The sequence below is a fragment of the Octopus bimaculoides genome, unplaced genomic scaffold (genome assembly GCF_046866305.1).
Source record: "Octopus bimaculoides isolate indiv1 unplaced genomic scaffold, ASM4686630v1 contig69, whole genome shotgun sequence".
NCBI classification, from domain to species: Eukaryota; Metazoa; Mollusca; class Cephalopoda; order Octopoda; family Octopodidae; genus Octopus; species Octopus bimaculoides.
The window spans coordinates 20,001-29,937 of record NW_028315319.1 but is presented as its reverse complement, the minus strand read 5'-3'; the positions used below and the strand labels follow the sequence as shown (position 1 = coordinate 29,937).

The following is a 9,937-nucleotide window of genomic DNA, read 5'->3' as shown; positions in this document are numbered from 1 at the left end:
CCTGACTTTCCTATATAATATTAAGAATATAACGGAATGCTGAACTCCGGACTATCAACCTAAACAACATTTATTCAGGTGGTAAATATATATATCTTTAGCTCTTGTTTATTGTTACAGCTTCTGTGTGTGTGAGCATAGTTGTTGGGACATTGTTATGTAGATGTAAGCGAGCTGTCGAGTGTAACTCCGAAAGATGGAGAGTGACAGCTAAACACGTCCATGCTCTATTGCTGGCCAGCAAGAAAGAGACTGTCTCCAGGTTGGAATGTTGGAGACACTGCTTGACACGTCCATGCTCATGGCCGGCCGACCGAGAAAGAGATAGAATAGAAGCGGGAACGCTTGGTTGTTTAATTCCACGCATGCGCACGGCGTTACTACAGGGCTACCTTGCCAGTGCGGAAACGCACGATAATATGAAATCTGTTAGAACGCCTGAGGCAGGATGGCCACTGAAAACCACCCACAAGATGTAGCACAAAACACACACAAAGAAAAATGAAAGAAATGAAATGTACACTCGTGTGATACATGCATGCAATGTACAAATGAAATGACAATGACAAAACAACCATGATGACAACTGTCCAGGAAACTGGAATCACGCAATGTAAAAGTCTGATTGTTTGTTTTCCCTGAAAGGAAAGAAAATATATGAGTGCACTAGTGTGTGTGTAAGTGAAAACACAGAACAAGTGAAAGTGTCTGTAGAGAAAAAATCCAGTTCGTACAAGAGTCCCACAAGGAGATAGAATGTCCTGTTGAAACTTGGCGACGTCGGGAGGAATGCTTGTAGTTGGTAGTAGTAATTGTTGTCGTCACGGTGGTAATCTTGGTTGAACGAAGCTGGTGGTGAAAAGGCTGTTCGTTGATGATGGTTGAAGAGGTGCGCTTTTTACAGACGGTCGACAGACAAATCTCTGTACGGCCATTAGCGAAAACCTCGAAGAAAAATTTTCTTAACCCAAGATGAAAGAACGACCGTGCGAACTCAAAAGGACAAATGGTGACAAATGGAAAAACAGAGGACTCCTTTTATTTAAACGTGTCACACGGTCGAATACAAAATATATATCAATGATGATATACAAATAATGTTATACTTCGATAACATAGATTTCGTAAATACCAGTAATGAGACGATAGAAAAGACAACCGTATGAAATGAATAACAAGAGTTATTTAGTGTGGCATAAAAGATGTATGTGTATGTGAGAGTGTGAATGCGACATATAAGAACATAATAAAAGACAGGCCGTCTATATGTATGTGAGATATCACAGCAGATAGAAAGTCAGAACACGTGAGAGTTTTATACCAAGTTTTTTTTTTAAGTACACAATTGGAAAGTCGCAGGCTGTAATTCTTGTCTGTTTATCGTGAGTGGAAAAATCCACTCTAACAGAGGCGAGATAAAAACCGCGCTTGTTGATGTTGGTAATACGTAATTCAGTTTCCATGGCCGTATTTGTTCTTTAGTCGGGGTTCACCAGTTATAGGTTGGTATTGTAGCTCAGCGGGCTGCGTGTTCGAATCACGTCGGGGGTCACCAGTATTGGAAAGTTGGTTATACATCATTAGATGTATACCTGACTTTCCTATATAAAATTTAAAATATAACGGAACGCTGAACTCCGGACTATCAACCTAAACAACATTCATTCAGGTGGTAAATATATATATCTTTAGCTCTTGTTTGTTGTTACAGCTTCTGTGTGTGTGAGCATAGTTGTTGGGACGTTGTTATGTAGATGTAAGCAAGCTGTTGAGCGTAAGTCTGAAAGATGGAGAGTGACAGCTAAACACGTCCATGCTCTATTGCTGGCCAGCAAGAGACTGTCTCCAGATTGGAATGTTGGAGACACTGCTTGACACGTCCATGCTCATGGCCGGCCGACCGAGAAAGAGATAGAATAGAAGCGGGAACGCTTGGTTGTTTAATTCCACGCATGCGTGAGACGTTACTACAACCTCATATATACATGCATTAGAAAGTACACTGTAATTAGAGCTTTAATTGGCTGGTAATTCCAACGAGCCTTCCTACAATGCAGATACATTCTTCAGACCTAACACAGCATGATGTGTGATTTTAGGAAATTTGACTGCTATTTCTAGAAGCATATATATTAATATAACTATATATGATATATATTATTGTAGTTATAGTATGTGTGTGTGTATGTTCATAAGACAGCGTGTTGGCAGAATCCCTCACATGTCAGAGGAAATGCTTGCAGCCATTTTGTACAGTTTCACATTGTGAGTTCAAATTCTGGTGAGGGTAACTTTGCATCTGATTGTTCCATGGTCATGAATTGAGCACAAATCATGTAATAGGGTCAATGTAATCGATTAGCTGCCCACAATAATTGCAGGCCTTGTGCTAAAAGTAAAATGAGAATTATTACGTAAATAAATGAATAGAAAGATGGAGAGGGAGAGAGTGAGTGATGTTACACTGTGTGTGTGTGTGTGTGTGTGTGTGTGTGTGTGTATAAGCCAGTGAGGTGAAAGAATCGTTCACACGCAGGGTCGATGGAGTCGATTAGCTGCCTCTACTAGAATTCCAGGCCTTGTGCCAAGAGACAAAGAATAATCACATGTGTATGGTAGAAAATGGTGCCCTGGGACTGAATGTCTATACGGGGGAGGGTTGCAAGGAAGGTATCTGATTCCAAATGCTGTTAAGAAGAGCTGATAATAGACAGACAGGTAATTCTGTGATTCAAGGAGACTTGACTGCTATTTCTTGCAGAAGGCCTAGTGTCCATTAACCATTGATACATGAGATATTTAAATATTTTTCTTTCTGCTTCTTTCTATATTTTGTCCATGCTGGAGTTCTGATTTAAGCATCCCATATAATCACTCCTAACAGTTTTGTTTTTTCAATTTCCAGGAAATTTTGTTTTAATTTTTTGAAATTTAAAACAATCTTTTAAAATTTTTTCTTTAAAATGCAGATTTAGAAAATGGACAGTCTGGACTTTGTGCTTAAACCCCAGCAAAAGATCATTAAATGAATTTATTGAGAGAAATATGATGAAAGCATCAATACATGAAAGTGTTAAAAATAACAGCTAAATAGCACTTAAAAAACACAAAAACAATCTTTCCTTTTCACTTTTGCATAACTGTATCAATTTCTGTGTTGAGAACAAATTCACAAAACTCTTCTGAAAATTCCAGAAAATAATAAAGTTATGAGGGGTTGTATGGAGTGTTTACTTCAAAATTGCCCTTTCTCTTTCTTCATATATGTTTGCTAAAGTCTTGCTGTTGTTTCTAGCATATCAAGTGCTGCAGTTAAATGGACCTGTTGTTCATTTGTTGAAAGACAGCCATAGAATTTATAAACTGCAATTAATTTCAGTAGGCTGGAGGGGCATTTGGCTGCTGTTTCTAACAGATCTAGCTCTCATGTACAATTCAACTGTCACTGGTCACATACATAAATATGTATAAAGTTATGTTAAGACACTATGGTGTTATTGGAAGGGGATTTGGCTGCTATTTCTAACAGATCCTACATTCATTAACCTTTTATACATCATGAATTTAATTTTCTTTTCTGGGTCTTGATGGTTGTGGTGGTGACTGTGGTAGTGGTGTGTGTGTGTGTGTGTGTGTGTGTATGCTTGTGAGTGTGATATTGTTGGTGTTGTTGTTGCTGTCATGTCATTTCCCCCAAGCTTGTTGATCAAGTCAGTGAATGCCAGCTAGAAATTTATTGCTCCACGTGTGATTTGGGTGAGGTTTAGCTACTTTCTCTAATAGTCCATGCTAGTGGTGGTGAACGGATATGTTCATCTAAGTTAAATGAACGGATATGTTCATCTAAGGATACACTATTTTAGGTAGTTTATAGTAGATTTCTAATTCTCAAGTGAAATTAATTGTTGGTTTTTTGTAAACTTAATTTTTTAAAAGCCTAGCAAGGGAGAAGGGCCCTGCCAATGGCCCTTTATTTTTCCAGGGTCTGTGAGAGTGGTGAATGGAAGAAAGACATTCTCAAAACAAGAGACCTAACATGAATGCATACAACAGAGAAATCCTCTGCTAAAAGCATCCCAAGGGCCAGGTGATGGTGTTGAAAAAGGTGATAGATTAAGTCTGCAACCCAGGGAGGCAACAAAAAAGATTTGAACTCAGATCACAAAACAACCACATTACATACCCAAGATGCAGATAAGATAGAGATTTTTTTAATTTATTTACGGCCTCAAACATCTCATAATACCTTGCGCTTTAGTTTTGCCCCCTATTATTTATCTTGTTTCTCTCCATGAAATTCAATTGAATTCAGTTGTTGTCTTATATTCATGCTTATTCATTTTCTAAGCTTCCTAAATTCATGCTACGTTATATTCTAATCACCCAGAATTCATTGCTCTTTTAAAAAATTACGATTTATGCATTGTTGTCTCTCAAATATTTAAAATCTACAATTAAGAGCCCTATCTACTCGCTGGCGGTACCTACCCACCACTACCCATTTTCCTTTATTCAAAAATTCTTATCGCTCCTTAAAATTATGGCTTTTAAGTGTTGATTTCTCAGCCCAAGAATTACAGCGTGATGTGCTGCTTGACTGGTCCCCCCCGCTCTCTCTCTCTCTCTCTTTATATATATATATGATGATGATGATGATGATCTTTTCTCCCGCCATGCCTCTGTCTACCCCTCCATCCTCTCTCTCCTTCGTAGTTTTCCTTAAGGTCTTCAGGTTCTGGCTATATATAAATGAGAAACCCATTCTAAATTATCTCGCTGACATACTACGACGAAATACCCAAGATGCAGATAAGATAGAGATTTTTTTATTTATTTACGGCCTCAAACATCTCATAATACCTTGCGCTTTAGTTTTGCCCCCTATTATTTATCTTGTTTCTCTCCATGAAATTCAATTGAATTCAGTTGTTGTCTTAAATTCATGCTTATTCATTTTCTAAGCTTCCTAAATTCATGCTACGTTATATTCTAATCACCCAGAATTCATTGCTCTTTTAAAAAATTACGATTTATGCATTGTTGTCTCTCAAATATTTAAAATCTACAATTAAGAGCCCTATCTACTCGCTGGCGGTAACCCGCCCTCCCACCCCCTCCACCGGAAGTTCATTCCTCTGTCATCCCACCCCCTCCACCGGAAGTTCATTCCTCTGTCATCCCACCCCCTCCACCGGAAGTTCATTCCTCTGTCATCCCACCCCCTCCACCGGAAGTTCATTCCTCTGCCATCCCACCCCCTCCACCGGAAGTTCATTTCTCTGTCATCCCACCCCCTCCACCGGAAGTTCATTCCTCTGTCATCCCGCCCCCTCCACCGGAAGTTCATTCCTCTGTCATCCTGTCAACCTCGGCTGTCTCCCGGAACCCATCTAGTGGCCTTGGCCATCCTCTCCCCTACCTTTGGGTAGCGCATTAAGGTTGAGAAATGTTTGCAGGTTGTAGGTACTGTTTTGCTTATGAATTCTTCCAATTGCAAGTTTTCTTTTCAGGTACACGACACTGCTTTTCCCCTTCCCAGGCTACAGGCCCACACCCCCAACACCCATACTGTTAGGATTGGCACTCTCAACGTCGGTACGCTGAAAGGTAGATCTGGTGAAATTGTTGAGATGCTTGAACGGAGACGCGTAGATATGTGCTGCATCCAGGAAGTAAAATGGAGAGGAGGTTCTGCAAGGTTCCTCACAGGCAAAGAACACAGGTACAAGATTTTCTGGGCAGGGAACACTGACGGGGTCGGGGGCGTAGGAATACTTCTAGCGGAGAAATGGGTGGATAAGGTAATCGAGGTCGTTAGAGTAAGTGACAGAGTACTTAAGATCAGACTAGTGCTTCATCATAGATTAGCTACTGTCATCTCAGCCTATGCACCTCAACCTGGGCTACCAGATGGTCTGAAAGACCAATTCTATGACACCCTCTTGCAAACTACCTCGTCGACGAGTGACAGGGACCTTCTCTTTGTGGCTGGAGACTTCAACGGTCATGTCGGACGTCGTGCTGGGGGCTTCCATGGCATACATGGAGGCTATGGCTTTGGTTCCCGCAACGAGGAGGGAACCAGACTGCTGGAGTTCTGTGATGCAACCAATCTTATGGTCTGCAATACCAACTTCAGGAAACCTGCCAGTCACCTAGTCACCTACCGCTCCGGCAGACACTCTAGCCAAATCGACTACATCCTCGCCAGAAATAGGGAAAGAGGGCGGCTTATAAATGCCAAAACCTACCCTGGCGAAGAATGTACCCCACAACATAGATTAGTAGTTAGCGACTTTGGGATTAAGGCAAAATGGGTGCCCAGAATTAGACAGGCTTGGAGAAGAAGGGTGTGGAAGCTTAAAGACCCTGCAAACGGACAGAGACTTAGAGACAAGTTACTTGAAGCATTTAACGAAATAGAAGGGGATATAGCATCATACAACGTGGAAGACAATTGGAGATTTCTGCGGGACAACCTGTTGAAAGCCACCGACCAGATTTGTGGGTGGTGTAAGGTCCCCTCCCGACCCAGAGTAACGTGGTGGTGGAACAAGGAGGTAGACAGGGCTATTAGACAAAAGAAACAAGCTTGGAAGGACTGGAAGAACGGTGGTAGCAGGGAATTGTACCAATGTGCCAGAAGAGAGGCTAGGCGACAGGTTTATTTAGCCAGAGGGGAAGCAGATAAGGAAAGATTTGCCAATGTTCTGCGCCGTGAGGACCAAAGACTCGAGGTATTTCGTGTTGCAAGACAGTGTAGGAGAGAGAATAGTGATGTTGTAGGAGAGAAATGTGTTCGCATGGATGATGGTACGCTTGCATTAAATGAGGATGCAAAGAAAGAGGTCTGGAGATGCCACTACGATAGATTGCTTAATAAAGAGAATGAATGGGAGAAAGAGAGCCTGCCTTATGTCGACCCAATAGAGGGACCAGCTATCCGAGTTGATAGTACCAGGGTAGATAAAGCAATTAAGAGTATGAAGACCGGGAAAGCCCCCGGCCCATCAGGAATCACTGCAGAGATGCTCAAAATATCTGGCAGTGTTGGCTATAGCCTAGTCACCCGTATTACGAACCAGGTGATACACGAAGGAGTCATACCCTATGACTGGTGTAGCAGCATCATAGTCAACTGCTACAAAGGTAAAGGGGACGCTTTAGATACAAATAATTACAGAGGCATCAAGCTGTTAGATCAGGTTATGAAAGTTACAGAGAGGGTCATAGCCCAACTAATTAGGGAGCGAATCAATTTAGATGAGATGCAGTTTGGGTTCGTGCCAGGTAAAAGCACTACTGATGCCTTATTTCTAGTGAGACAGTTGCAAGAGAAATACCTAGCTAAGGATAAACCTCTGTACCTGGCTTTCGTTGACATGGAGAAAGCCTTTGACAGGGTCCCCCGATCCCTTATCTGGTGGTCAATGAGGAAACTTGGGATAGAAGAATGGTTAGTGAGAGCTGTGCGAGCCATGTACAGAGATGCTGCCAGTAAGGTGAGGGTTGGAAATGAGTACAGCAATGAATTCCGGGTAGAGGTAGGGGTCCACCAAGGTTCCGTCCTCAGCCCCCTATTATTTACCATAGTCCTCCAGGCAATCACAGAGGAGTTCAAGACAGGTTGCCCCTGGGAGCTCCTCTATGCTGATGACCTTGCCCTAATTGCGGAGTCACTATCAGAACTAGAGGAGAAGTTTCAGGTGTGGAAGCAAGGTCTAGAATTGAAGGGCCTTAGAGTCAACCTAGCTAAAACCAAAATCCTAATAAGTAGGAAGGTAGATAAAACACAAACCCCTTCAGGTAGATGGCCCTGCTCAGTATGTAGAAAAGGAGTAGGTAGTAACTCTATAAGATGTACCCGGTGCAAGCTATGGACACATAAGAGGTGCAGCAACATCAAAGGCAGGTTAACTAGCAAGTTAGTTTTTGTTTGTGGCAGATGTTCAGGTGCAATAAAGACTGCAAACAAACAGGAAACAACTTCTATCTCATTCCAGGGTGAAAAACTAGAGGTAGTCGATAGCTTCCGCTATCTGGGCGACCAAGTTAGTAGTGGGGGTGGGTGCGCTGAAAGTGTAGCTGCTAGAATAAGAATAGCCTGGGCAAAGTTTAGAGAGCTCTTACCCCTGCTGGCGACAAAGGGACTCTCACTCAGAGTAAAAGGCAGACTGTATGACGCATGCGTACGAACAACCATGCTACATGGCAGTGAAACATGGGCTGTAACTGCTGAGGACATACGTAAGCTCGCAAGGAATGAAGCCAGTATGCTCCGTTGGATGTGTAATGTCAATGTGAATACCCGTCAGAGTGTAAGTATCTTGAGAGAAAAGCTGAACATTAGAAGCATCAGTTGTGGCGTGCAAGAGAGACGATTGCGCTGGTATGGACATGTGGTGAGAATGGAGGAGGATAGCTGCGTGAAAAAGTGCCACACCCTAACAGTTGAGGGAACCCGTGGAAGAGGTAGGCCCAGGAAGACCTGGGCTGAGGTGGTGAGGCAAGACCTTCGTACATTGGGCCTCACCGAGGCGATGACTACGGACCGAGACCTTTGGAAATGGGCTGTGCGTGAGAAGACCCGGCAAGCCAAGTAAGATCGTTGCCAGTGCCCCTGGACTGGTTCTTGTGCGGGTGGCACATGAGATGCACCATTTTGAGCGTGGCCGTTGCCAGTACCGCCTGACTGGCTCCTGTAGGATTTTCGAGCGAGATCGTTGCCAGTGCCCCTGGACTGGCTTGTGCGGGTGGCACATAAAAGACACCATTTCGAGCTTGGCCGTTTTCGTGCGGGTGACACGTAAAAGCACCCACTACACTCTCTGAGTGGTTGGCGTTAGGAAGGGCATCCAGCTGTAGAAACTCTGCCAAATCAGACTGGAGCCTGGTGTTGCCATCCGGTTTCACCAGTCCTCAGTCAAATCGTCCAACCCATGCTAGCATGGAAAGCGGACGTTAAACGATGATGATGATGATGATGATGAAGAAATCTTGTCAAAAATATAATTCCATCAGACCACCACCTCAGACGGGCATTTTAACTATCGACCCTTGCATAATAAAAATCAAAATTAATCTCGGCATGATTTGAACTCAGCAGACAAAGACTCAGTATAAATACCACAAGGTATTAAGTCCAACGTTCTAACGACTCTACTAATTAATCTTTTTCTTCTTTCAATCAATCAAATTCTTTAAACTGATTTTTTAAAATTTTAATATTAAACTTTGAATATAAATGAAATTGTTCTGGTGATTTCATTTCTATTTTATATCTTGAAGCAAACAAGAAGAATTGTTTAAATATTAAACAATTTGGTGACAACATATATTTTCTCTCTCAGCACATCTTTATCCTACATCAACCTTTTTAATGTGCAATGCATTAAATATGTTTTTTCACCATCTTCGATATTATTTACCAGATGGATGGCTTCTGAGAATTACTTCACATTTTCTGCAATTATTATAAACTCTATTACAAAACCAACAGCAAAGTCCCAAAGGTGCCCCTAAAAACATGTTAGATAATAATGACTTATGGGTGGGGTCATGGCTAGAATGTCTGACCATAGGGTTACTAGATAAGAATTGACTTTCAGTTAAACATCAACAACAGAAACCATAATTTTAATTTATTTTAAACAAATATATTTGTTACATTTCAAATATTCAGTTTATAAAAATAATTTTCATATTTCAACTTTATAAATTGTATTTTGACATTATAAAAGTTAAACATCCTATTAAATTTAAGAAGATTATATTTTTGATATATTTTTATAAATTACATTTAAATATTGTATTTGAAGGAATAATTTATGTTATATTTTGGTAAATTTCGAAATATTCTTGGAGATTTCTGTGGAATTATCAACTTGGTTGAGAAATAGAATAGTGATGGGTTTTTTTTAAGTGTAGATTTGTGGAT

The 9,937-nt window shown here is 41.4% G+C and overlaps 1 protein-coding gene and 1 long non-coding RNA gene across 4 annotated transcripts in view; one reads left to right on the top strand and one right to left on the bottom strand.

Annotated features, from left to right (window-relative positions):
* LOC149129301 (ATP-dependent DNA helicase PIF1-like) overlaps nucleotides 1-3,270 on the top strand; it is a 33,912-nt gene extending 30,642 nt beyond the window's left edge. For all 3 annotated transcript variants that reach the window (XM_089346605.1, XM_089346606.1, XM_089346604.1), the window contains one exon: nucleotides 2,970-3,270. The gene's annotated coding sequence lies outside the window, so the exon portion shown is untranslated. The remainder of the gene's footprint in view (nucleotides 1-2,969) is intronic.
* The window catches only part of LOC149129300 (uncharacterized), a 75,091-nt gene that overhangs the window by 58,299 nt on the left and 6,855 nt on the right, over nucleotides 1-9,937 (bottom strand). The gene's annotated exons all lie outside the window — the stretch shown is intronic.